Here is a 13325-nt window from a genome sequence, read left to right as displayed (position 1 = left end):
AGATGAAAAAACTGAGACCTGGAAAAATTAAGTAATTTGTTCAAAATCATATAGGTAAGTCAGTGGCTAGTGAAGATTTGAACCTAGGACTTTTTAGTCCATATCAGCAATCTTTCCACTGTAACAGGCAGCTTGGTTCACAATCTTAAAATAGTTTAAAGATTTGAGCATGGTATACCTTAAGCCATTAAGCAGAACCATAAATTTTTTAAATCAATTTCATACATTTTCTCCATGGTACCTAAAAATATCCTTTTTGCCTAATCCGATCCAGCCGGCACATTAACATCATTATTTGGGAGATTGCTAGCTCAATGACACCTGTGGGGTGTGGAAGAGCAGGAAGCAGGATCTGCTTTCACCAAAGGAGAATGTAATAAAGATAATTTAGATTGTAAAATAGCAATGTTTCTGGTTTGGCAGACAAAGCAGACCTGATCCTAGAAAAAATTCTTGGACCACAAATTCTTGGCTTCTCAAAATGGGAAAGGCCTTGAAATCATTAGGAATTAACTGATTCAGAGGAGAACTGATTTTAATTTGGACCATAGCTAATAACCAAACTGGAGTGAAAATCCAGTTGTATCTGTATCAAGAAAAATGTCATTTTGAAATCTTATTTTCCATTTTCCTTTGGTTTCAACTTGTCTGAACTTGCAATTAGTGGTCATTTTAAGCAAGATGGGTAGATCGCTTTTCACTACATATTATCACAGAACCTGCATACTCCTAGAACTTTCTTTCCTAGAACTCATGCTAAGGTTCCTCTCAATGAAACTTGAGTATCCCATGGGGCTTTGGCTCATGGAATGATCATAGGACCATAGATTTAGTGCTGCAAGGGACCTTATTGCACAAAAGGACACAAGTAATAGATGAATGATTTAAAATCATATTAAATGTGTAATGGAGGATAATCACAGGGCTCTAGTATACTCTTGGTAGAGGCCCTCTTGTGGAGAATGCTGGGAGCAGAACTGAGTTTTCCTACCCTTTTCCACAAAGAACTGCTCTCTCCTTTAAACTGCTAGACACTGAAATCCTGCCAGGTTCCAAATTGGCTTGCTATATTATAAAAGATACACAGGACATACCAGCGCATTTTTAATGCCTTTGATTGATTAGTTGATTTCCTAGAGACTTCCTCATCTGATAAATGTATTCTGACTTGAGTAGCTTGTTAATTACTTTAAGAAGGGTAGGGTAATTGCTAGATTGACTGATTTAATTGACACTCTTCACCCTCACACAAGCATTTCTTTTGTGTAGAAGAAAAAATACCTGTCCTATACTTGATCTGCATTGTACATGAAGTACTTTCCATTTGATGAGATGCTAGACATGAGCCAAATATAAACTTCAAGTGATTTTCCTGGCTCTCTGTGTTGGAAATATAGAGAGCAAGAGACACTGAAAAAAGAGTCTGTCTCCTCTCTTTAGAGACCTGATTCTCCTTGGGCTATATCTGGACCAGGTATGAACCCATGGTTAGGACTCCCTCGGTAAGAAAAGCTGTTATTACAAGTATATTGAAGAAATGCTGAATAATCTCTATCTAGCATACTCTTGTTAAGTTGAAAATAGACTTTAGGAAGTGGGGAGAAGGGAAACCAAGTGAGTTACATATCTTTATAAGTCCTGAGGGTTTGTCTTTAAAGGGACTTAAGGAAGGATGTTTCACTATCATATAATTTGAACAAAAGAATAGAGGCAGGGTAGTGAAAGATGTTTCCTGATGCACTTGTTGTGCCCAGACCAGTTCTGGTTTCTCACAACATACTCCTCTTCATACTCCTCCCAGCCTGGTGGGTGTTTCCTCTTTTGACTTTAAGGGAATCACTATGAATGCAGGCAGCTTTTTGGGGTGCTTTATGTTCCTTATTCATAAACTGTGAAGGTGTTAGCTTAGCTCAACTCAATTCTCCTCCCACTTCTATGGAAGAAAAGCCCTATTTCCTTCCAGGACAGATGGTATTTTTGAGGGCTTTGGTATGGGGGGAGGTGAGAGTGATTGGATTAGTTTCCTCCTCTGTAAAACAAATTGTTTGGCCAAGATGATTAAATCCTGTTATTTAAGGTGTAGTATCATAGAAAGAACATACAATTTAGAGGCAGTGGTTTGGAGTTTGGGTTATCTGTTACTTATTGCCCCCATTTTCTTGGTTGGGTAAACTCACTTAACCCCTCTGTGCCTCAAGTTCCTTATCAATAAAAAAAGGGAGTTGTACAAGATGAGCTCAAGTGTTGAAAATATCTAAAATAATATGAAATACTATGAGTTCAGGGTATAGTCAATAGTCTAATTTGGCAAGATTGTTGAGTATGAAAGAAGGGGATATGTGTAAAATACAACTCAAAAAGTAGGTTGGAGACAGATTGTAGAGGGCCTTGAATGCCAGTCCAAAGAACCTGGATCTTTGGTGGGGGATTGACAGTGATGGGATTGAGAGGCCACATAAGGCCACCGAAGAAGGTTTGTTCATTTTGTTTTAGCAGAAGAGTTATACAATCAGAGTTGAACATTAGAAAAATTACTCTAAGAATGCTGTATGGGTTGGACTACAGGGGAGGAAAGAAAGGAAAGAACTGGAAAAGAAACCTATTAGTGTCAGAAGGCCAACGCAAAACAAGGATGTATCTTTTCTCATATATTTAGTATTACCTAAACGTAGTTTGTAGCTTATCCATTCTTTCGCATTCTTTGTGACTCTTGTTCATATCATTCCATAATTTCCATCATGGGGGTACACTCAATGTGCTGGGGTGAGGTCCTTCCTTGCTTTTTCTTGGCACCTAAAGCATGCCAGTTGCCCATCAATTATCTCACCCTGTAGCTATCTCATCTTTTTTGCTCCCACATTTCTTTGATGACATTTGGTTGGCAATTCAGTGATGAATTCTTTGGCCATGACAACTCATAAAACAAAGGAAAAAAAAGCTATTGTGATAATCCAGGGAAGAGGGAATATGAGCCTGAGCTAGGAGAAAAGCAAAGGGACTAGAAAGAGAGGAGAGATGTGATAAATGGGAAGCAAGATTTATAGGACTTGGAAAATGATTAGATGCAGAGAATAAGGGAGGAGGAAGGGTTCAAGATTGTACCATGTCACCCAAAATGGGAAGTTAGGAGGAGGAAGGGATTGGGAAAGAGGCAGAGGAAGATTTCATTGTTTTATCTTTAAAATCCCTTGGTTGAGGGCTCACAGTTAAGTGGCTCTATAAAGTCACAGAGGTACTATATTCTCAAACGTATACTCCATCAAAAAAAGAGCTGAATCAGACTGAATAGTGGTTGATAAATACAAAGAAAAACTATAGTATCTTCATCCAGCCCAAGATTGCACAAAAGGGTAACAATAAAGCAACAGTCCCTGGCAAAAGAGTCCCACCAGAAAAGCCAGAGCAAGTACAAGCTGCCAACACAGACCAGTGACACCTGAAACCTGAAGTGCTCTATCCCCATGGACAGAAAGCCTGGGGTGAAAGAAGTTCTAGAGTAGTCAGAAACTTGTAGCCTCCTGACTGCTGTGACAAAGCCGGGAAGCCAGGCAGCTTGTATTGGCACCCCCCCAAAAGTCCACTGCACTCTAACCTAAGATGCTCTGGGGGAAGGGGGTCCTGAGGAAACACCTTGACCCCAGATATTCCAGGGAACCTAACTATGAGTTCAGACACAACAGAGGAAGTGGAGGCCAGTAACAAAAAACCTGGCAACTCAGGGACAGGAAAAAAGAGAACCTAACCATTTCATCCAAGAGTGCATTTGGGGTCAGAACCTGGCCCTAGTACAATGTCCCAAATCAGGAACTGAAGCTGGAGAGATGAGTTAAAAAAAAAAAAGACTATATCAAACAGTATGAAGAGATATTACAGATCTAGAAATACCCCAAAAACAAACCCATAAGAAGGCCACAACATCTACCACAGAAGCTCAGAGAGGGGAAAAAATAAAGTGCCGCAAAACCCACAAGACTACCTGGAAGAATTTTTAAGAAGAGGTAGAAAATAAAATTATAAGTTATATAAATTACAAAATTATAAGTTATACAAAATTATAAGAACTCTGGAAGAAAGAAATCAAGGTGGAATAAATGGGCTTTGGTTTTTATTTGTATCCCCAGCACTTACCCCAGTAACTGGTCTATAATAAGTGCTTAAGAAATGTTTATTGATTAAATAAGCTGTTCATATCCTTTGACACAGCAATACTGCTACTATGTGTACACCCCAAAGAGATAAAATAAAAAGTCCATGTGTATAAAAAATATTGATAGTAGCATTCTTTGCTGTAGTAAAGAACTGGAAATTAAGGCAGAAGGTACCCATCAATTTGGGAATGGATGAACAAGTTATGGATTATAAATGTAATAAAATATCACTGTATCATAAGAAATGATTTAATGGATTTGGAGAAACCTGGGAAGATATAAGAAATGATGCAGAGTGAAGTCAGACAGTCTTTAATTCAAGTTTATTAATAAATATTTATTAAGGGCCTACTATGTGCCATGCACTATGCTAAGCATTGGGGATACAAAGAAGGACAAAAAGATAGTTTCTGCTCTCAAGGAGCTCACAATCCAATGGGAAAGACAACATGAAAACAACCATGTACAAACAAACTACACAAAGGACAAATTGGAGATAATCAACAGCTTGAAGGACCTACATTAAGAGAGGTTTGGAAAGGTTTTGTGTAGAAGGTAGGATTTTAACTGGTACTTGGAGGAATCCAGAGAACCTAGGAGGTATAGATAAGGACAGGGAGAACTCCAGGCATGAGGGTCATTTGGGGAAAATGTCTAGAGTCTGGAGATGGAGTATCTTAATGCATGGAATAGCAAGGAGTTTGGTGTCAGTGGATCACAGATGGTGCCAGTGGAAGGCTGAAAGGTAGGAGGGGGACAGGTCATAAAAGGCTTTGAATGACAAAGAGAAGATTTTGTATTTGATCCTGGAGGGATAGAAAGATGCCAGGGTTTATTGAATGGGTTGGGGGGCAGGTTGTTTTAGGAAGATTAATTTGAGAGCTTAGAGGAGGATGGAACATAATGGAGAGAGAGACTTGAGGTAGGGAGATCAACTGGTAGGCAATAGTCCAGGTACAAGGTAACCAAGGTAATGAAGGCCAGCACCAGACAGGTGTATAAGGAGAGGAGGCATAAATGAGAGGTGTTCCAAAGGTAACATGGACAAGACTTAGCAACAGATTAGACATGAGGGGTAAGAGAGAGTGAGGAGAAGAAGATGGCCACTAAACTGTGAGCCTTGGGGTGACTGGGAGAATGGTGGCACTCTTGACAATAATAGGGAAGTCTAGAAGGGGGTAAGAAGTGAGTAGAACTAGGACTACAACTTTGTAAAGAAAAACAAGTCTGAAATACTTAACTACTCTGATCAATTAAATGAACACCCACAACTCCAGAAGATGGGTGATAAAACATGTTCTCCACCTTAAGATGTACAATGAGACATATATTTTCAGACATATCCAATGTGCGTATTTGTTTTGTTTGACTATACTTACCTGCTTTGTTTAATTGGGGGGATGGGAAGCTAGAAATAACGATGCCCCAAAATGAGGAAGAAAATAGGGTCATGAAAGCATTTTTTTATGCTCAAAAGAGAATAAAGGAAATACAGCTTTGAACAAATAGTAATTTTGAAATTAATGTTTTGAATTTATTTTATATTTTAAAGAGAAAAACAAGCTGTACATAATGGAGATTTGCAGTTTGTTCTTAATACATGAAAACATTTATGTTTGTTGATATCTGTCAAGTTCAGAATAACAACAAAATTAAAAATGAAGAAATGAATAATGTCAAACTTAGCTTTGATTGGCTCTGAAGGCTTTGACTTCAAAGATCTTTCTAGTTCTTAAATTCAATGAGGAGTTTGGTTGTATACATTGGTGGGATAGAATCCATCACAATATCAACAAAATGTCACTGGACTGACTTATTTCATGAACATAGGGTGTCAGAACCCCAAGACATATTTTCCATAGCCAGCTCGGTGGTGCAAAGTATTCTATTGACGTACTGATAAATGATGTAAAAAGATTCCCTAAAGGCGAATTTAAGGACATATAACATCTGCCCTCAATTGTGGAAATTGGTAGCAAAAATGTGCTCCGCATGGCATACAGCATGCCACGATGAGATCCGGCTGTGTGAAAACATCATCTGATGTAAGCAGTGCCCAAGAGAGAAAAGCAAGAAAGCAGACAATGTCCCAATTAGTTCCCATGGGGCCTCTGTGGGATCAAACCATTCACACATTAAAGAAGCAGCTGTAAGGTTTGTCCATCAAGAACTTAGTCTAGGTGCTGAGTGTAGTGAGCAGAACCAGGAGAACATTAGACACAGTAACAGCAACATTGTGTGATGACCAACTTTGATAGACTTAACTTCTCTCAGCGATACAAGGATCGAAGACAATTCCAAAAGACTCATGCTATCCACATCCAGAGAAACAACTATGGAGTCTGAATGCAAATAAAAGCATACTATTTTCTCTCTCTCTCTTTTTTTTTGTTTCTTCTTTCTCATGGGTTTCCCCTTTGGTTTGAATTTTTCTTTACAAAAAGACTAATGTGAAACTATGTTTAATATGATTGTACATGTATAGCCTATATCAGATTGCATGCTGTCTTGGGGAGGGGGCAGTAGAGGGACGGGGAGAAAATTTAGAACTCAAAATCTTATAGAAGCGAATGTTGAAAATGAAAAACAAATAAATAAAACTTAAACAAAGAACTTAGTCTATATTATATTGGCATTTATACCTTTCAAGCATAAAAAATGTATATGTAATTAATTCAACCTATTACTAGGTATCATTGGAAAGGTAGCCTAGCATTGGACTTGGAATTGAGATGACCTACGTTCTAATCTTGCCTCAATTGTCATCTGTATGATTCTGGGTCAGTCACTTACCCTTCTGAACCTCAGTTTCCTCATCTGCAAAGTGAGGATAGCAGTAGCAGAGAGAGGACCAAATGAGATTATTTTTGTAAATGCACTTTATAAACCTAATAGAACTATATAAAGGTCAACCATCAAAGGGTAGTTCATTTAGTCAATCAATAAATATTTATTAAACACCTACTATGTGCCAGACATTGTGTTAAGCACTAGGGATACAAATATGAAAATAGAACAATAATTTCTGCCCTCAAAGAGCTTACAAATTCAACAGGGAAAAAGAGCACACAAAAGAGAGCTGAAAAGGGGGTGAGTGGGGTGGGTACCTGATGCAGGGGCATGGTGAAGAAGTGAGAGGTTGCAAAGTGGTGTAGCCAGGGGAGAAATGACATGTTCTGGGCTGACGCTTTAGCATTCATAGATCCACCCTCCAATCAGAGATAAAGAGTAATGATGAGGTGGAATATCAAGGCTGATGGGATCTGGCAGGGTGACGAGGTTTTTCTCATCATGAGCTCTCTGGGGCATGGTAGAGAGATTGGAAAAGTCTCAAAGTAATGCAAAATGAAGAGATGTTCATTTAGAGTCAGAAAATCTGGGTTCAAATCCCAGTGCTGCCAGGTTACAGGTTACTAAATCTCTCCTTCCCAAGTTTCCTCCCTTGAAAAAGCAGGGGATGTTCTAGGTCAGTGGAGTCAAACTTAAGACTGCCTCCCAAACTCCTGAGTGTAGTCCGATTCAAATTCAAATGCAATTGGGAAATTTTTAACATAATAAATAAAAAATACAACATGGTATGAAAATGTTTATTTGTGTTTTCCAAGTTAATATGAGACCTATGGGGATACTTGCTATCACTGCTCTAAATGACCTCTGAAGTACCTTCCAGCTCAAGACTTATGTTCCAATGATTCTAGTAACCCATTATTAGCACTATCCAAAGCGTTGGACCAGTTACTATAAAAAAAAATTTCTCACCATATTAAGTCACATATATGCATGATAATCTTTTCATCAATTTGTCATCATTAACATTAAAAGAAGTTCAGGTGACTCTCTAGACCAATCCCAGAATTTATTCATTTAGTCATTAAATTAACATTACCTGGGAAATTGGAACCATAATGTTGTTGATAAGATCAATTCTCCAAATTGCTCACTCAGTTAATATGAACAGATTTATGAAACAAAATACAGAAAGAGACAAGTACATGATATAAACTATATTCCTGCCTGTCGATAGCTTTGCCTGCTGGCATGCTAACACCTCCAACTCGTTATGTCCAAAATCATCTTTCCTGATGGATACCTGTCCATCTACCCAATGTCCTTTTTGCGCTTCCATTTCCAGCGCAACCAAGGCTCAAAAAGAGCCCCTCTCATTCACTCTTCAGACACAGTTAATTGGCAAGACCTAGCAATTCTGCCTCCCCTGCCCTCTGCATCTGTCCCCTTCCTTTCCATTTTTCCTACCCTCAGTTTAGCTTTTCATCATCCTTGGCCTGGGCTGTAACAGCTTTTTGGCAGCAGCTTCTAAGGCAGAAGAACAAGCAAGCCCAAGCAGAACAAAGAATACTGTGGGGAATTCTACCTGAGGGTAAAAATGATCACCCGCACACTATTTCACACAGATCGGTTCGAGTGGCACAAGATTGGTGGCGATGTAAAACTAACGCCCCCCCCCACTGCCCCCCCCCCCGCCATAATTCGGTTGAGGCAGACAATAAAGGGGAGAGAAAAAATGAACAGTAAGTGGTCTCAGGCTCAGCACAATGACTAGAAAAATAAAATCAAGGACATTTTAAAGTTCCCTTCTCATGTGGGAGTGTCTGTGTCTTAACAGGTGCGATGCCTCGGGCCAGAGTTTCCTTGGGAAGAGCACTCTCAGAGTGTCAATAGTTATGTATGTGTTGGGGGTGGAGAGAAGAACCAAAATTCTATCACTTGGGCAGTGATAACACTAGGGAGAGGCGAATGATGAACAAGTTGTTTCCAGAATTAGCCATATGCTACAAACCTGATATCCTCTAGCTTTTTCCTTTCTACAAAAGTGAGAACTGTGAAACAGACCTCTGATCTTTATAATTAACTAGTCTCTGCCTCCAGTTTTTCTACATCTAGACCTGTATCTATGTATGTATGAATGTCCACACACACATAGTTATATATAATATGTAACTACATATATGAGTGTGTGTTTGTGTCCTACATGCTGCTGATTTTTTAAATTTTTAGTTTTCAAAAAAAAAAATTTTTAGTTTTCAACATTCATTTTCACAAGATTTTGAGTTACAAATTTTCTCCCCATCTCTACCCTCCCCTCCACCCCAAGGTGGCACGTATTCTGATTGCCCCTTTCCCCAGTGTGTCCTCTCTTCCCCGCTCCCCCCATCTCCTTTCCCCTTACTTTCTTGTAGGGCAAGATAGATTTCGATACCCCATTGCCTGTATATCTTATTTCCCAGTTGCATGTAAAAACATTTTTTTTCATTTGTTTTTAGAACTTTGAGTTCCAAATTCTCTCCCTTCTTCCCTCCCTACCCACCCTCCTTGAGAAGGCAAGCAATTCGATATACGTTATATGTATATCATTATGCAAAACACTTCCATAATAGACATGTTGTGAAAGACTAACTATATTTCCCTCCATCCTATCCTGTCCCCCTTTATCCAATTTTCTTCTTTGACCCTGTCCCTTTTCAAAAGTGTTTGCTTTTGACTATATCCTCCCCCAATCTGCCCTAGCTTCTATCATCCCCCACTCTTATCTCCTTCCCCTCTACTTTCCTGTAGGGTTAAGATATCCAATTGAGTGTGTATGTTAGTCCCTCCTTAAGTCAAATCTGATGACAGCAAGATTCACTCATTCCCTTTCACCTACCCCCTCTTCCCTTCCATTACAACTGCTTTTTCTTGCCAGTTTTGAGATAATTTACCCCATTCTATCTCTCCCTTTTTCCTTCTCCCAATATATTCCTCTCTCACAACCCTTAATTTTATTTTTTAGATATCATCCTTTCATATTCAACTCACCCTGTTCCCTCTGTTGATATATATGTATATTCCCTTCAACTACCCTAATACTGAGAAAGGTCTCTTGAGTTACAAATATCATCTTTCCATGCCTACATGCTGCTGTTGTAACAATCCTCTGATCCCAATACTCTGATGCTCAAAAAGTAGCTCCCTGCTTCCTACTGAATGAAGGCTCAACTTAGCCTAGCATTCAGGGTCATCCTTCTGGCCTTACTACACACTACCCCATCTATGTGTTAAAGAATTTCTACCTAACTGGGTACTTGCAATTTCCTGACACCATTTCTATGACAGGAATGTTCCTCCCTCCATTTCTACCTTTTGAATTCTTACTCATTTTTCAGGATCCATTTCCAATTCCACCTACTTTCTCTGTGAAGTTTTTCGTGATTACCAGGCATAGCAACAAGTGATATATTTTCATCCTCTCTCTCTTATTCTCTCCTTTCCTCTCCCCACACTACTTGAATCACTCTTTACACTTTGGTTCATTTCTATGCACTTGTAATAATTTATTTTATATTATAATTATCTTTGTATTCTGGGACTTGGGCACAGCTATTCCCCTCCTCACCCCCACCATATACTAGATCAGCATACACAGTGAGCAAAGAGGCTAATTCTTAAATAATCTTCCAGCTCACCTAAGAGTATCTTTCACATACTGGGTATCTGACCCATTTGTTGGACAGATGCAAGGCTCCAATACAAATCAAGTAAATATAAAACAACTATGTTTGCCAAAATTCTCAATGTAGGAAGGAGTTTAAATATCCCATGAAGCCATTGGCCACATCTTACTTTCTATTGTATTCTCCACAACCCATTGAGAAAGCTTTGCAAATCATGGGTGCTCAGTGGTTAAATGAATGGATTCATTGATTCTAACCACATTAACAACTCTTGTAGCAAGTGTGCAATATCATATGGAGAGTAGGGATCCAAGAAATGGGATTTGTGGCATGGATAGGAATGCCCTGTCTAAGAAGAAAGTGAAAAGTGAGATGAACTAGTGTTGGCAGGGATGGGATGAGGGGTGTTTTCCAAAGCAGGCTCTGCTCTGAAGAGGAAGGAGACCACTTCTGGGGAAGGGGATGGGAAAAGAGTTGCAGGGAGACAGGGTAGTCCAGTGGAAGCAGCAATGAAGTTGGTGTCCAAGGGCTCAAATACAAGCTCTGCTACTACAATTGATCATGGACAAGTCACTGTGTCCCAGCTGCATGAACTATAAAATGAAGAGGAAGGAGTAGCTCACCAAGGACCTCCTTTCAAGCTCTAGACCCTCAGAGCCAATGGCCAGAGCAGAGTTCCTCATTTCCTGCCCTCATCAGTGGCACATAGCACAGCTGCCATACCCAGTCATCCCATGCTACAATTCACTAGTAACTGGCATACAGTTACATAAAATTGTGTATGTCACAGATATTAATAAAAATCCTCTATGCTAAGATCTGAACTTTTAAAGACTAGATAAATTAGAGGGTGGTTATTTTCATTGCAAAAGACTTCTTTGCACTAAAGCATGTATGTGTGTTTATAGATCTCTAATTATCTGACAAATAATCTAGAGTGCCAAAGGAAATGATGTTATGGGATCAGGAGAAAAAAAAAATCAAGCTATTAGAAGCCACTGCCATTTGAAAATCAGCCACCAACTTAAACCTTCCCCCCACTCCTCACCCTATGCCTTTGCACTTTACTCCTAATTCCTAGAATTCACTCCCTCCTCACCTCCACCTGTTAGGAGCCCTAGCTTCCTTCAAAGATCAGCTCATTCATCACTTCCTATGGCATTCTTTTGGTGAGCCTCCTAGTGGTTAGTGGTCTCTCCTGCTTCAGATTATCATGGAGAATGAAAAGACATATAAACTGATATAGAGTGAAGTTAGTAGAATCAGGCAAACAATATACACAATGATTATAATAACTCAAATCAGGGACAGCTAGGTGGTGCCATGAGTAGAGCACCAGCCCTGGAGTCAGGAGGACCTGAGTTCAAATGCGCCCTCAGACATTTGACATACTTACTAGCTGTGTGACCATGGGCAAGTCACTCAACCCCAATTGCCCTGCCTTCCTCCCTCCAAAAAAAAAATAGCAAATGAAAAAGATCACTAAAAGGAAGTACAAATGTGAGTAATTATAATGACCAGTCATGGACCAGAACAGATAATGAAATACACCTCTTTCCTTTGGGAAGAGATAAGGGACTCTGGGAGCAGAAAGACATAGACTGCCAGATATTCCATTTGTTGTTTTGTCTTAACTCTTTTTTGTTAGAAAGAATAGTTCTGTACTGAGGGGAGCTATGGTATAAATAACTTCAATAGAAACAAAAAAGTATCAATATAAAACTTATATTTAAAAAATCATATATAAAGCTAGGTAGCACAGTGGATAGAGTGGGCCTGAACTCAGGAAGACTAATCTTCCTGAATTCAAAAGTGACTTCAGATACTTACTAGCTGTGTGACCCTGGGCAGGTCACTTAACTTTTTTTTTTGCCTCAGTCCTAAATGAATAGAAGTTTTATCTTGATACTTTTTTGTTTCTATTGGATATATGTCATTCTGCTCCCAGAGTCCCTTATCTCTTCCCAAAGGAAATACAATTGAACATAGATAGTGTTACTATATGGTTTTCTGAGTCAATATGCAGCCTGTAGGAATTCTGTATTGTTTAGAAGCCTCCATTTCTATTTGAGCTTGATACCATTGCTCCACATAAATAAAACTGGAATAGAAAACTACTGCAAATAAGTTATCTAAATATGGAAGATATTTAAAGACTCTCATCATTATTTGTTGTTGTCCAATCTTTTCAGTTGTGTTCAACTCTCTATGCCCCCATTTGGTGTTTTCTTGGCAAAGATACTGCAGTGGTTTACCATTTCCTTCTCCAGCTCATTTTACAGATGAGGAAACTGAGGTAAACAAGGTTAATTCACTTGCCAAGGGTCACACAGCTAGTGTCTGAGGCCTGATTTGAACTCAGTATTCCTGACTCCAGGCCCTGCCCTCCATCCACAGCACACATAGCTGCCCCTCATCACTATACTTTTTCACATACAAAAAAGAAAAACCCACCATATTTTGGTTGGGAATTTTGAGTTCCAAGAAGTTACAATTAATACGTTAAAAGCATTAAATTATCCAGTTAACCTGCTGGGATTTAAGACAAGATGATAATAGCACTTGATGCTACTAGTACAAAATTCTAAGTAAAATAATATAGACACGTATGCCTCTGGCATGCTTCCACTACAGTACAACCTTCTCTCCCCCACCTCCAAGTTATGTTTTAGTTTAAGGGAAAAATAGTCCCTATAGTATTCTTCTCTGTATCACTTCCTAAAGATAA

General features: G+C 39.1%; 1 protein-coding gene across 1 annotated transcript in view; it reads right to left on the bottom strand.

Moving 5' to 3' along the window:
- TET1 (tet methylcytosine dioxygenase 1) overlaps positions 1–13325 on the bottom strand; it is a 166187-nt gene that overhangs the window by 142370 nt on the left and 10492 nt on the right. The window lies entirely within an intron of this gene.

Source organism: Trichosurus vulpecula, chromosome 8 (assembly GCF_011100635.1).
Source record: "Trichosurus vulpecula isolate mTriVul1 chromosome 8, mTriVul1.pri, whole genome shotgun sequence".
NCBI classification, from domain to species: domain Eukaryota; kingdom Metazoa; phylum Chordata; class Mammalia; order Diprotodontia; family Phalangeridae; genus Trichosurus; species Trichosurus vulpecula.
The sequence above is the reverse complement of the archived record's forward strand: the minus strand, read 5'-3'. Positions and strand labels throughout refer to the sequence as shown.